This window comes from Trichechus manatus, unplaced genomic scaffold, assembly GCF_000243295.1.
Source record: "Trichechus manatus latirostris isolate Lorelei unplaced genomic scaffold, TriManLat1.0 scaffold00168, whole genome shotgun sequence".
In the NCBI taxonomy this organism is placed as follows: domain Eukaryota; kingdom Metazoa; phylum Chordata; class Mammalia; order Sirenia; family Trichechidae; genus Trichechus; species Trichechus manatus.
This window is the reverse complement of record NW_004444104.1, coordinates 2337098-2352741: the sequence shown is the minus strand read 5'-3', so window position 1 is coordinate 2352741 and position 15644 is coordinate 2337098. Positions and strand designations below refer to the sequence as shown.

The window sequence follows — 15644 nt, the reverse complement described above, 5'->3', positions numbered from 1 at the left end:
CAGCAGATATTTGGGTTTACACAAGACTTGAAATTTATGTACATGTAAACATGTCCTCTTCCCTAAATTACCTCGAGATTCTACTGTGTCCTATAGGGTCACTATGAGTTGGAATCAACTCAACGGCAACTGTTTTTTTTTATTTTTATTTACCTCGAAATACACATATTTTAAAACAACGAGATAGATAAAAATCATATACACAGTTGAATCTCAGCTTTAATAAAAGTACAAAACATCAGGTGAATATCTTTCACACGGTTTTCTTCTTTCTCTTGTATGAATTTTGATGGTGTCCCCATTGTGCAAGAGGTCTTCCAGCTAGTGGCCAAAAGATGAACATCATCAATGTGCAGTTGGGAGACTTGGGAAATATGATGGTCTTTTTTTTCTTTTTAACATTTTATTGTGCTGTTGGTAAAAGTTTACACAGCAAATTAGTTTCCTATTCAATAATTCATACACAAATTGTTCTGTGATGATGGTTGCAATCCCCGTAATGTATCAGCACTATAAGATGGCCTTAATAATACATGGTCTTATCCCACCAACCTCGAGAGGTAGAAAAAAGTTAATTAGAAATCAAGTCTGTTGAAGTTGGTAAACAAAGTCTCACAAAACATATTACTACTTACCTCCAGGATAAAGCCTGATGAAAAGTTTTTCCACCTCATCGTATACCCAAATCAGAATAGCATATGGCACAGTCACAAACCAGTACTGAGCCCTGGAAGCAGAAGGGAGGAAGGAGAGTCCCAATGCGCCCTAAGGAAAGGCCCAACCTCAACCAATAAGCAAAGGGTTTCTTGTTCGTTTTCCCTGCCTTACTGGAAACAACAAATTCATTGGGTCACGCAATATAAATGTGAAAAGCTTTTTATTTAACCTGGACTGTGACGGTAAGAAGCAACATTTGCCTATTGGATGACAATAGAGATGGGGTAGTAAAATTTGGAAAACCAGTTCTTCTTCTGGGAAAACTGACAGGTCAAAGTCTCTGATTAACTGGCTCATTTTGCTCACTTTTGAAAGACTTGGGGAGGGGAAAAAAAACTCTAAAATCCTAATGTTGATTTACTTTGTGATATCTCAGAATGAGGATGAGTTCTTTCCTTCCCACCACCACTGTAAGGTGAACTCAGCGGAGCACAGTGAAGTTCAGGGCTGTGACACTCCCAAGGTCAGAGGAGAGGATTAACACTATGATGATCTGTGAGGCAAACCTCCCAGATGATTTTATTGCTGCAAGACATATGAAAGGAAGCAGATTCTGAATTCACATGGGACTGTGATGCTGCCACCCAATAGACTGATGCCAGCCAGCAGAGTTAATGCCTTGTGCATCGAAGGCAAGGCCAGAGTTGGGCCGTTGGAATCAACAGACCTCTTGACCTTTGGCCTTGCAGGCCCAGAGTCAAGTGATGAGATCAGACACTGTCAATACCTGAAGAGACCTTGCTGGAAAATGGAGTTTCTCTGGGTTTTCCTGACGATTGATTTACTATTTGCTGGACCACAATGGCAACAAAGAAAGCTGTGTAGCCTGTCCACTCTAGGTACTGCCTTTGGCACCTCATCTGCCAGGGAGCAGAGGCAGAGGAGACCGTGAGACTCACGAAGAAAAACTTTAGAGCAATTTCAACGCAGTTCTATAAAGCTTTAGTCCCTTTCCCACCTCACCACGACTGAGAGCAGATCATATCCTTGCCTTTGGAATGAAACATTTGTTTCCCCTTAACCTGGTGAGCAGGGAAAGAATGCTAATTTAATTTATTTGGTCCAATGGTGGGTGTTGTCGACTGGTTACTCTCCCATACCGATTGCAAAACTAATGTAACAAAGTTAGCTCCAGGGATCTAATTTGAGAGACAAGGCTGAGTCCTGGCAAAGGCCAAACAATGTGTCCCCAAGCCCTAATAACTGAGAGAAGTTTCACCCTCTCTGTCTCACTAAGCACTTCAGGAAAATGAAGTTTCAGCATCAAGGGCAAGACAGTGACAGGAGGGGAGAACCAGTAGGATGCTCAGGGAAGAGCTTTCTCCTCCTGTGATCACTAAGGTTGTGTGTCAACTAGCTGGGGCATGATTCTCAGTGGTTTGGCAGTTATGATGTAGTTTGGCAGTCATATAATGATGTGATCACTTCCATGATGAGATTTGATATAATGTGATTACCTCCATGATGGAATCTGTTATAAGTGGCCAGTCAGTTGAAAGCGAGTTTCTTCGGGGGTATGGCGTGCATCAAACGTAAGTGTCTGGCAAGGCTCGGGGGCTTTTGCTTGCTTTGGATCCTGCAGCTGGTTCCTGTTCCTCTGACCTCTGGTTCTTGGGACTTGAGCTAGCAGCTTACCTGCCATCTTGTCTGCCAATCTTGGGATTCGTTGATTTTTGCAGCCTATGAGCCAGAACCCTGCTATCTGACCTGCTGACTTTAGGTTCACCAGCCCTTGCAGCTATGTGAATTAGGAGAGGCCTCTATCCTGACCTACAGACTTGGGATGTTCCAGCTTCTACAATCATGTGAGCCATTTCCTTGATATAAATCTCTCTCTATATATATTTATACATTTTACTGGTTTTGCTTTTCTAGAGAATCAGCCTAAGATACCTCCCTTACCCATTCTTGTCCATAGCTGTCTTCCAAGTCATTCACATCATCCTTTTCCCATTCTACCGAGAGGTCAATGAGAGTGCTAGGTATAAACCCTGCCTGTGTGTAAACGGTGAAATAAACAAAAAAAGCTCCCAGGGATTGCATTAAGCCTAAATGAATAAAAGAGATAAGAGGTAAGGTTTTATAATTTTCCTCAGACCCTCCCGTCATCCCAACCCCACTCCAAACGAGAAAACACACTTGTGACCTCTCTCAAACGAATTCTCTGGGGTGGACCCTTGCGTGGCAGGTAAGAGATGCCCTTATCATACCAATGTGCAGGAAAGAGTAGAGGGCGAGTGGCTTGCTCACTAGTCTGTCCTTCTTGTGATGAGGGTTTCTGTTCATTATGTCACTTTCAGCTTTCTCATAAGCCAAGGCAATGGAAGGAATCTAGAGAGGGGAGAAAGCCTTTGAATCCTAACCTTGAAACACAGTCTACCTATAGAATTCTGATAACAACCGTGGCATAGCAGTAGGTGGGTAGGATTGGTGAGAGGTGGTGGTGGGGAGAGATATGGGGCAGCCATCTATGGGTGCAGGGTTCATTGTCTGTACAGAATTTAAAAACAGCCAGTTTAAAAGATCAATCTGCTTTTTATTATCATCATGTTTTAGCAGTTCTAAACATACTAGTTGTCTTAGTCATCTAGTGCTTCTATAACAGAAATACCACAAGTGGGTGGCTTTAACAAAGAGAAGTTTATTCTCTCACAGTCTAGTGGGCTAAAAGCCCAAATTCAAGGCATCAGCTCCAGGGGAAGGCTTTCTCTCTCTGTCGGCTCTGGAGGAAAGTCCTTGTCATCAATCTTCCCCTGGTCAAGGAGCTTCTCAGACAATTAAACCTTACAGAGGTTTAATTACTGCTACTTCTTACTGTAGACAAAAGGTTGGCAGTTAGAAATCACCCAGAGGTGCCTCAGACATCAGGCCTGATGATCTGCTTCCAAAAGACCACAGCCTTGAAAACCCTGTGGAGCACAGTTCTACTGGGGTCACCACGAGTTAGAATTGACTTGACAGCAACTAGCAACAACAACAACAACTTCTTACTGTGTTTAGGTGAAGGGCTTCCAAATCACAGAGTCTTTTACTTAAAAAGGGATGGCTGTGATGGTCTCACTTTAGCCACTGGGCCCCAGCATTGCAGGGACTATTTTGGTGACAGCTTCATCTTCCCAGAAGAAAAGGGAGGCACGGGCTGAAATGACCAACGGCATATTTTTTTTGGAGGGTGAAGAACTCATGTCTTGAAAAATTCCTATATGGAGCGAAGTGGTTGGTGGGCCACTTGTTATAAACACAGAATTTCAGGCCTCATGGCACTGAAGTCTGAGAAGTACTGATTCAGTTCATCTCCTTGTTTTTAAAAGTCTACAGACCACTGTTCCCTTTAGTGCTACTTACAACGTCTGTGCCCAAGTCTGTGAAACAGGTGGCAATGGTACCAATAGGAAAGGGGAGCCCAACAACGATGTAGATCAACTAGGAGCAAAGGAGAAACATGTTCTTGCTCAAGGTGTAAGCAATACTTTTCTTTAGGTTGTCAAAGATCAGGCAACCTAGGCAAAAAACGTTTCTTCTTATAGGACTTGCTTTCAGTCCCCTAGGTGACCCCAGCTCTTGGTGAAATCACTGGCGACCTCGTTTACCTTCTTCCACCCCTGTGACTATGGATGCAAAGTTGTCATCCAGTAAGACCATGTCAGCTGCATTTTTGGCTGCATCAGAACCTGCTATGCCCATGGCAATTCCAACATCTGCCTTCTTCAGAGCTGGAGAGTCATTAACTCCATCCCCTGTCACAGCAACCACTGCAGCCTCTGGGGGATGTGGTGAGAGAATGTAGTGGCACAGATCCAAGGGGCCACAGGTTTGGCAAGAACAACATAGTCTCAATTTCATCTTAAGGCTAGGAGGACTACTGGAGCTGAAATTAAGGGCCTATTTGGGGGAAAATATAAAGACAGGAAATCCAGGAAGCAATAATGAGCTGCAAACTAGATGTATGCAAATAATAAAAACTAGTGCGTGTGGTGGGTTAAAGTGGATAGGGGCTATGTGTTATATTTTTATATTTTTAAATCCTTATAGACCCACACCTACCACAGTACCCAAATGTTTTGCTGTTGGAAGCCCATAGCTCTAGTGATGGAGTACAGAGAACCAGTTGGAGTTCCTCCTTTAACGTGTAGTGTGGAAGGGTCTGGCACCATTCCTTTCTTACATGGTTAAGGACAGAAGAGTGGAGTATAAACCCAGTGAGAGGGCAAGGAGGTGAAATGACAATGACTGGCAAAGACCTTTATCTTGAGAGATTTCAAAATGCCCCATAGTCCTGGTCCAAGACACAACTCTGTTCTGGCATTTCTCCACCCAATGACAGTGGCCCTGGGCCCTCTGGCTATGGAGCCATTCACTCACCAATCTCTGACCGCCCTCCACAATAATCAGCTTCTGCTGCAGGGATGTCTGGGCAAAGACAATTTCTGAGTGGTTGGCTAGGAGCTCGTCTAGCTGTTCTGGGCTCATGTCCTTCAGCTCCATGCCAGTCACCATGGCAGGTTTAGCATCCCTAGAAGGGCTAGGAGAGACCAGATGAGGCCACAGTCCATACCTGAAGTTGGAGCACAGTTCTGGGCAGTACATGTGTTGAACCACTGTGATTTATTACATGGAACCAAATTTCCTCAGCTCCTAATAAGTGAGATAACAGTAGTTATGAGATTGGGGACAGTTTAGTCTCTATTTCAAGACAGTAAACTGAGGCTCAAAAATTAAGTCATTTCTTATTTATTTATTTATTTTTCTACTTTAGACGAAGGTTTACAGGACAAAGTAGCTTCTTATTAAACAATTAGTACACGCATTGTTGTGTGACATTGATTACCAACCCCACGACATATCAACACTCTCCCCTTCTCAACCTTGGGTTCCCTGTTACCAGCTTTCCTGTCACCTCCTGCCTTCTAGTCCTTGCCCCTGGGCTGGTATGCCCATTTACTCTCATTTTGTTTTATGGGCAAAAATTAAGTTGTTTCTTGGTGTCATATAATGATAGGAATAAAAAGCCAAGCAGTCTTTTCATTACAGGAACGGGTGAGGAAGTGGTACTTCCTGGGCAATGCTTTACTTAGCAAGTAAAAGGAGGGTAAAAACTGCCTTTTGAAAAATACTAATAGTAACATGTAAGTAATGGGTAAACGAGTGTCCACTGTAAAATATTTTGAACTTTGCTGTTTGTTTGAAAATTTTCATAATAAATTGTTGGGGAAAACCTGCCTGTTTATTTGTTTTGGGTCCTAGAATTCAGGAATGTCCTTGTCATCAATATTTCCCTGTGTCTAGGAGTTTCTCAGGGCAGGGGTCCTGGGTCCAAACAATGCGCTCTGCTCCTGGCTTTTCTTTCTTGGCGTTAGGGGATCCCTCTCCTCTCTGCTTGATTCTCTTTTTTATGTCTCAAAAGAGATTGACTCAAGAAACAACTTAATCCTGTAGATTGAGCCCTGCCTCATTAACATAATTGCCTCTAATCCTGCCTGATTAACATCATAGAGGTTAGTATTTACAACACATAGGATAATCACATCAGATCACAAAATGGATAACCAGTATTGTGGGTGGATAACCACACAATGCTGGTAACTGTGGCCTAGCCAAGTTGGCACACATTTTGGGGGTACACAATTCAACCCAAAACAGGTGGACAGAGAAATAACTTATAATAAAACATAGTCAGTACTACTGAGTATAGCTACACTACAACTACCTGGGAAGTCGGGAAAGATTTTACCCAGGAGGTAATATTTGAACTGGATCCTGAGAGAGGAGTACATGTTTTTCAGGAAAAGAAGGGAGGGTTGGGGGTGGGAAGGCAGAGAAAACAGCATATGCTACTGCACAAAGTCAGAGAAGAAGTTGGGGTATCAGGGGAATAGTATGAAGTTCAAACTTTAATCAAGACAAGCGTGAGAGAAAGGCTATGAGGAATCAGGTAGAACTATTTATTTCTCTGAAGGCATCAGAGTCTCACAGGTTGAGGTAGAAGGGATTTCTGTGTCTGGTGGGACTTCTAAGACCTTGGGATCTTCTCATTAGCTTTTATATAATTAAATTTATTCTTAGCATGGCTTACTACCTTATAAATTACAATAAAGTACAGACTTTGAGAGTTAAATGTGAGGTTCCCAGAGCTGTGTTGAAAAGGAGATTACCCAGTCCTATGGAATATTTAGAGAATGCTAAAGCATTATCATCTCATTTATATATTTTATCTACTTTACAAATTGAAACATCCTTTAAAAACACACATTCCACAGACTCCAACATCTCTATTGGCAAGAATTTTAATGTTTAATGACCCTTATCTGCAACCATTAATTTCTGTTACGTTAAATTTATCATTCTGTTGTTCTGAGAAGATGTCCTTTGATCAGCCTGTTATTCTCACAATGGATCATGTTGTCTCCCAACACCTTAAATAACCATGAGTAGGCTCCTGCACAATGACTGTATTTCTAAGTTTCCTTCCAACATTCCCTATCTCAGTTACTGGCATTACTTTTTTTCCCAATCACGTAAATGTTTTTTCAAAAATGTACTTTTCTCCTCTAATTAGCTGCTAAGTCTTACCAATCTATCAGCCTTTTGCCTCTGACTCCTCCTTCACATTCCCATTGCCTTGGAGCAAATTCCCATCCCCTTTTACCTGAATGAGGGCAGCCACCTCTACTTAGACCCACGCCTCTCCTCTTCCTGTCAACACCTCTAACATGCTACTGCCAAAAATTATTCTTAAAAACACACCAAAACTTTGATCAGCTCACTCCTGATGCAAAGCCTTCAATAGCTCTCCACTGACTGCAAGTCCTTCTCCCTCCCCCCAATTCCTCACCCACCCATTCAGTCTAGCTTTCTCATCTATTTCCTATGACCGTGCTATCTCATCCCCCCTGCAACACTCAGTACTAGAAGACTGGCTCAGCTTGCCTACCTTTCCTTATGCAGTCCTGCCTTTGTGCTCTGGCTCATGTTCTTCTCTCTTCCTTGAATACTTTTCCCAACCTCCCTTCAGAATGTTATCGGTCATTCAAGGCCCAGTTTAAAATGTAAATCCTTTCATAAAATCTCCCCTGATTTTTCCTATTGGAAGTGATCCCACCCTTGTCTGTGCTGTCATATACATTTTGTTATATGTTTAACATTATGTTTATCATATTCCTCTTAGTATTAATCATGTGGATGTCATATCTACTCTGCTACTCAAAGATGCCTACCTCATCTTGTGCCCTAACCAACGGTCAGAACCTTGCATCTGTTGGGCGATGGATAAGAGTTCTGCTCCAAAAGCAACACGTGCTTGCCCAGGCCTCTGAGCTCCATGTATGCTCTGTGGAATGCCTTGGCTCTGCTCTGGTCCAGGGGCTGCTCTTGGCTGCTGATCATGATGGTGCTGCACTTCTCAGATCCTCTCAGGGGCCCCTTTCATCACTATGAGGAAGCGTTTGTCATTGGGGTCATCTGTCTCATAGATGGAGAGCTGGGAGAAGGGAAATAATTGAGCATGTTAGACACAGCATGTTATTTACTATTGATTCCATTTTCATTACTAGGAGTCTGAACTGTAAAGGCCTTTTAATACTGTCTTAGACTGGGTTCTTTAGAAAAGCAAAACCAGTAAAGCATATAAATATACATATATAAAGAGATTTATATATAGGAAACAGCTCACGTGATTGTAGAAGCTGGAACATCCCAAGTCCACGAATCAGGATAGAGGCTTCTCTCAATTCACGTAGCTGCTGGGGCTGGCGGGGCTGGTGAACCCAAGAATGGCAGGTCAGTGAGCAGGGCTCTTGCTACCAGGCTGTGAAGATCAACGAACCCCAAGATCGGCAGATAAGCTGATAGCTCAAGTCCCAAGAACTGGACGTCAGATGAACAGGAGGCAGCTGCAGGATCCAGAGCAAGCAAAAAGCCAGAATGTCTGCTTATATTCGGATGCAGGCCACACCTCCAAGGAAACTCCCCCTCAACTGATTGGCTACTCACAGTAGATTCCATCTTGGGAGTGATCACATACAAACACTGAGAATCATGGCCCAGCCAAGTTGACACACAATCTTAACCATCACAAATACCAATGTGACAGGAAGGAGAAAAATATCCCTTACTCTTGTTGGACTACTTGTCCTCGAAATGTAAAGAAGAAAGAGGAATAATGACATCCCCAGCCATGTTCTATTCTTTGTCTTGTGACCAAGCAATATGCAGAGATCTAGACTTGGCCCAGCCCAGAGAGGCACCTTGAGTTTGAAACCAAACTAAGTGGAGCTTGTCTTTCAAACAGAAAATTGTTGCTTTAGAGAAGGCCACGAAGGCCAAATATGACTGTCAGTCCATGAAATCTTGGGCCTTGAACGAGATCTTCTGAGATGCTCATGAGATGGGTGGAGGCTCTGAGCCTCCACATCTCACCTCCTGTCTCTACCTCCCTGTTGTAAGCAGCACTCTTTCAGACACAACTGCTCTGAGCTCAGGCAGGCACGAGGTCAGCAGGAACTCTCTGTGCCTTTTCATCTCGGAATTGATCCAGCTTTGCTGCCTTGATGTCAGAGAAAATGGCAGGAGTGTAAGGAGGTGGACACTCTCATGCACAACCTTTCTGGAGGACAGTTAAGCAATAGGTATCACAATTTTAACATGAATACTATTTGACCTAGCAATTCTACTTCTAGATTTAACCTAATAAGATAAACAAAAATTTTGAAAATAAACAAATGAATAAAATGGCTAACATAAAAAAAAAAAAACCAAACTCGTTGCCATCGAGTCGATTCTGACTCATAGTGACCCTATAGCCTATAGGACAGAGTAGAACTGCCCCATAGAGTTTCCAAGGAGCACCTGGTGGTTTGGAACTGCCGACCTTTTGGTTAGCAGTTGTAGCTCTTAACCACTATACCACCAGGGTTTCCAACCCTTACATAGCCCATATTATATACCAGGTACTCTTCCAAGCACTCAACAGAAATTTCAGGAAGTTGGAGTGTTTGGAGAAAAATAAGTCAATTACAAAGAAAAATTCTACTATTTTAGGTCCAACGGTTGATTCAAAATCAGTAGTTCTTGGACTGTTGGATCAGAGATAAGTAAAATGAAAAAAAAAGTAGAAGGCTGTCTTATTCATCTAGTGCTGCTACTACAGCAATACAACAAGTGGATGTCTTTAACAAAGAGAAATTTATTCTCTCACAGTCTAGTAGGTTACAAGTCCAAATTCAGGGTGTCAGCTCCAGGGGAAGGCTTTCTCTCTCTGTTAGCTCTGGAGGAAGGTCACTGTCATGCATCAGTCTTCCTTTGGTCTGGGAGCATCTCAGCGCAGGAACCTCAGGTCCAAAGGATGCCCTCTACTCCTGGCACTGCTTTCTTGGTAGTGTGAGGTCCTCAGCTCTCTACTTGCTTCTCTTTCCTTTTATCTCTTGTAAGATAAAAGGTGGTACAGGCCACACCCCAGGGAACTCCCTTTAGATTAGCTTAGGGATGTGACCTTAGTAAGGGTGTTACAATCCCACCCTAATCCTCTTTAATATAAAATTACAATCACAAAAGGGAGGACAACCACACAATACTGGGAATCATGGCCCAGCCAAACTGATACACACATTTTTTGGGGGACATAATTCAGTCCATGACAAGGGCCAACATAGTGTTGCCAGCTTCTTTGTTGTTGTTGTTAGGTGCCCTCGAGTCAGTTTCGACTCATAGCAACCCTATGTACAACAGAACGAAACACTGCCCAGTCTTGCACCATCCTCACAAGCATCGGTATGCTTGCTTGAGCCCATTGTTGCAGCCACTGTGTCAATCTGTCTCATTGAGAGTCTTCCTTGCTTTCGCTAAACCTTCTACTTTACTAAGTACGATGTCCTTCTCCAGGGACCGATCGTTCCTGATAATACGTCCAAAGTATGTGAGTCATAGTCTCGCCAACCTTGCTTCTAAGGGGCATTCTGGTTGTATTTCTTCCAATACAGATTTGTTCACTCTTTGGCAGTCCATGGTATATTCAATATTCTTCACCAACACCACAATTCAAAGGTGTCAGTTCTTCTCTGGTCTTCCGTATTCATTATCCAGCTTTCAGGTGCATATGAGGCAATTGAAAACACCATGGCTTGGGTCAGGCGCACCTTAGTCCTTAAAGCGACATCTTTGGTTTTTAACACTTTAAAGAAGTCTTTTTGCAGCAAATTTGCCCAATGCAATTCGTCTTTTGATTTCTTGATTGCTGCTTCCATGGTTGTTGATTGTGGATCCAAGTAAAATGAAATCCTTCACAACTTCAATCTTTTCTCCGTTTATCATAATGTTGCTTATTGGTGCAGTTGTGAGGATTTTTGTTTTCTTTATGTTGATGCGTAATCCACACCGAAGGCTGTGGTCTTTGACCTTCATCAGTAAGTGCTTCAAGTCCTCTTCACTTTCAGCAAGCAAGATTGTGTCGTCTCCATAATACAAGCTGCTAATGCATCTTCCTCCAATCTTGATGCCCCATTCTTCTTCAAAGAGTCCAGCTTCTTGGATTATTTGCTCAGCATACAGATTGAGTAAGTATGGTGAAAGGATACAACCCCAACACACACCATTCCTGACTTTAAACCATGCAGTATCCCCTTGTTCTGTCTGAACAACTGCCTCTTGATCTATATACAAGTTCCTCATGAGCATAATTAAGTGTTCTGGAATTCCCATTCTTCGCAGTGTTATCCATAATTTGTTAAGATCCATGCAGTCAAATGCCTTTGCATAGTCAATAAAACACAGGTAAACATCTTTCTGGTATTATCTGCTTTCAGCCAGGATCCATCTGACATCAGCAATGACATTCCTGGTTCCACATCCTCTTCTGAATCTGGCTTGAATTTCTGGCAGTTCCCTGTTGATATACTGCTGCAGCCACTTTTGAATGATCTTCAGCAAAATTTTACTTGTCTGTTGTATTAATGATATTGTTCAATAATTTCCACATTCAGTCGGTTCACCTTTCTTGGGACTAGACATAAATATAGATCTCTTCCAGTTGTTTGGCCAGGTAGCTGTCTTCCAAACTTCTTGGCATAGACGAGTGAGCACTTCCAATGCTGCATCCATTTGTTGAAACATCTCAATTGGTATGTCATCAATTCCTGGAGCCTTGTTTTTCACCAATGTCTTCAGCGCAGCTTGGACTTCTTCCTTCAGTACCATGGGTACCTGGTCATATGCTACCTCCTGAAGTGATTGAATGTCGACCAATTCTAGCTTTTTTATGGACAAGTTAAAAATACTAAATAAACAAAGCAAAACACCTGCCATGTCATCAGCACCATCATTTTCTAAAATATAGTGCGTTTTAAAATGTAAAAAGTAGGAATACTAATAGTGGACACTTATATAGTGTGTACTGTGTGCCAGGCTCTGTTCTAAGTGTTTCAGACACTAATCATTTAATACTCAAAACAACCCTAAGGCAGTGGGTACTATTATTATCCCTTTTTGCAAATGAGGAAACTGAGGCACGGAGAGGTTAATTGACTTGCTCAAGGTCACACAACTAGTAGGTGTTGAACTTGGATTTGAACCTAGGCTATCAGGTTCTAGAGACACTGGCCTTAATCATGAATGATATAAAGGACAAGCTTTTTTTTTTTTTTTGTGCTTTAAGTGAAAGTTTATAATTCAAGTTAGTATCTCATACAAAAATTTATACATACATTGTTATGTGACCCTAGTTGCTCTCTCTATACTGTGACAGCACACTCCTCCTTTCCACCTCTGATTTCCTGTGTCCATTCAACCAGCTCCTGACCCTCTCTGCCTTCTCATGTCACCTCTGGACAGGAGCTGCCCATTTAGTCTCACGTATCTACTTGAGCTAAGAAGCACACTCTTCACAAATATCATTTTACATTCCATAGTCCAGTTTAATCTTTGTGTGAAGAGTGGGCCTCAGGAATGGTTTTAGCTTTGGGCTAACAGTGAGTCCGAGGGCCATGTCTTCCGGTGTCCCTCCAGTCTCAATCAAACCATTAAGTCTGGTCTTTTTACTAGAATTTGAGTTCTCACCCCACTTTTCTCCTGCTCTGTCAGGGACTCTCTGTTGTGTTTCCTGTCAGGGCGGTCATTGGTGGTAGCCATGTACCATCTAGTTTTTCTGGTCTCAGGCTGATGAAGTCTCTGGTTTATGTAGCCCATTCTATCTCTTGGGCTAATACTTTCCTTGTGTCTTTGGTGTTCTTCATTCTCCTTTGCTCCAGGTGGGTTGGGACCAATTGATGCATCTTACATGGCCGCTTGCTAGCTTTTAAGGCTCCAGACACCACTCACCAAACTGGGATGCAGAATATTTTATTAATAAGCTTTTTTATGCCAATTGACCTAGACATCACCTGAAACCATGGTCCCCAGACCTCTGCCCCGGCTACTCTGTCCCTCCAAGTGTTTGGTTATATTCAGGAAACTTCTTAGCTTTGGTTTAGTCCAATTGTGCTGACTTCTTCTAGTGTGTGTTGTCCTTTCCTCCACCTGAGATAATTCTGTCTACTATCTAGCTAGTGAATACCCTGCTCGCTCCCCACCCTTGTAACCATCAAAGAATGTTTTCTTCTGTGTTTAAACTTTTTCTTGAGTTCTTATAATAGTGGTCTTATACAATGTTTGCCCTTTTGAAGCTGACTAAATTCACTCAGCATAATGCCTTCCAGATTCCTCCATGTTATGTTTCACGGATTCATTGTTGTTCTTTATCGTTGCATAGTATTCCATTGTGTGAATATACCATAATTTGCTTATCCGTTTGTCCATTGATGCACATCTAGATTGATTCCATCTTTTTGCTATTGTGAACTGTGCTACACTGAAGATGGGTGTGCATATATCTATTAGTGTGACGGCTCTTATTTCTCTAGGATATATTCAAAGGAGTGGGATTGCTGGATCAGATGGTACTTCTATTTCTAGCTTTTTAAGGAAGCGCCAAAATCATTTCCAAAGTGGTTGTACCATTTTACATTCCCATTCCCACCAACAGTGTATAAGTGTTCCAGTCTCTCCACAACCTCTCCAACATTTATTATTTTGTGTTTTTTGGATTAATCCTACCCTTGTTGGGGTGAGATGGTATCTCCTTGTAGTTTTGATTTGCATTTCTTTAATGGTTACTGATCATGAGCATTTCCTCATGTGTCTGTTAGCCACCTGAATGTCTTCTTTGGTGAAGTGTCTGTTCATGTCCTTTGCCCTTTTTTAATTGGGTTATTTATCTTTTTGTTGTTGAGGTTTTGCAGCATCTTGTAGATTTTAGAGATTAGACGCTGATCAGATTTGTCGTAGCCAAAAATTTTTTCCCAGTCTCTAGGTTGTCTTTTTACTCCTTTGGTGAAGTCTTTTGATGAGCATAAGTGTTGGATTTTTAGGAGCTCCCATTTACCTAGTCTCTCTTCTGGTGATTGAGCATTATTACTTATGGTTTATATTCTGTTTATTCCATGTATTAGGGCTGCTAGCATTGTCCTTATTTTTTCTTCCATGATCTTTATCATATTCTATTTTATATTTAGGTCTTTGATCCATTTTGACTTAGTTTTTGTGCATGGTGTGAGGTAGGGGTCTTGTTTCATTTTTTTGCAGATGAATATCCAGTTACGCCAGCACCATTTGTTAAAAAGACTGTCTTTTCCCCAATTAATGGACTTTGGGCCTTTGTCAAAAATCAGCTGCTCATAGATGGGTGAATTTATGTCTGGATTCTCAATTCTGTTCCATTGGTCTATGTATCTGTTGTTGTACCAGTACCAGGCTGTTTTGCCCATAGTGGCAGTATAATAGGTTCTAAAATCAGGTAGTGTGAGGCCTCCCACTTTGTTCTTCTTCTTCAGTAATGCTTTACTTATCTGGGGACTCTTCCCTTTCCATATGAAGTTGGTGATTTGTTTCTCCATCTCATTGAAAAATGCCGTTGGAATTTGGATCGGGATTGCATTGTATCTGTAGATCTCTTTGGGTAAAATTGACATTTTCACAATGTTGAGCCTTCCTATCCATGAACAAGGTATGTTTTTCCACTTAGGCAGGTCTCTTTTGGTTTCTTGCAGTAGTGTCTTGTAGTTTTCATTGTACAGATCTTTTACTTCTCTCGTTAGATTTATTCCTAAGTATTTTATCTTCTTGGGGGCTATTGGAAATGGTATTGATTTGGTGATTTCCTCTTCAAGGTTCTCTTTGTTGGTGTAAAGGAATCCAGCTGATTTTTGTATGTTTTTCTTGTATCCTGAAACTTTGCTGAAATCTTCTATTAGTTCCAGTAGTTTTCTTGTGAATTCTTTGGGGTTTTCTGTGTATAAGATCGTATCAGCTGCAAATAGAGATACTTTTACTTCTCCTTACCAATTTCCATGCCCTTTATTTCTTTTTCTAGCTAAGTGCTTTGGCTAGGACCTCCAGCACAATGTTGAATAAGAGTGGTGATAAAGGGCATCCTTGTCTGGCTCCCGATCTCAAGGGGAATGCTTTCAGTCTGTCTCCATTGATGATGATGTTGGCTGTTCTCTTTGTATAAATGTCCTTAATTATGCTGAGGAATTTCCCTTCTATTCCTATTTTGCTGAGAGTTTTTATCGTGAACAGGTGCTGGACTTTGTCAAATGCCTTTTCTGCATCAATTGATATATCATGTGGTTCTTGTCTTTTGTTTTTTTTGTGTGATGGATTACATTGATTGTTTTTCTAATGTTGAACCATCTCTGCATACCTGGTAGATAACCCACTTGATCGTAGTGAATTATTGTTTTGGTGTTGCTTAATTCTATTAGCTAGAATTTTGTTGAGGATTTTTACATTAATGTTCATGTGGCATATTGGTCTGTAACTTACTTTTTTCGTGGCGTCTTTACCTGGTTTTGGTATCAGGGTTAAGCTGGCTTCATAGAATGAGTTTGGGAGTATTCCAT

The 15644-nt window shown here is 41.7% G+C and overlaps 1 pseudogene; it reads right to left on the bottom strand.

Moving 5' to 3' along the window:
• Window positions 1–523: 523 nt before the first annotated feature.
• Window positions 524–15644, bottom strand: part of LOC101349152 (potassium-transporting ATPase alpha chain 2-like) — a 31677-nt pseudogene continuing 16556 nt past the window's right edge.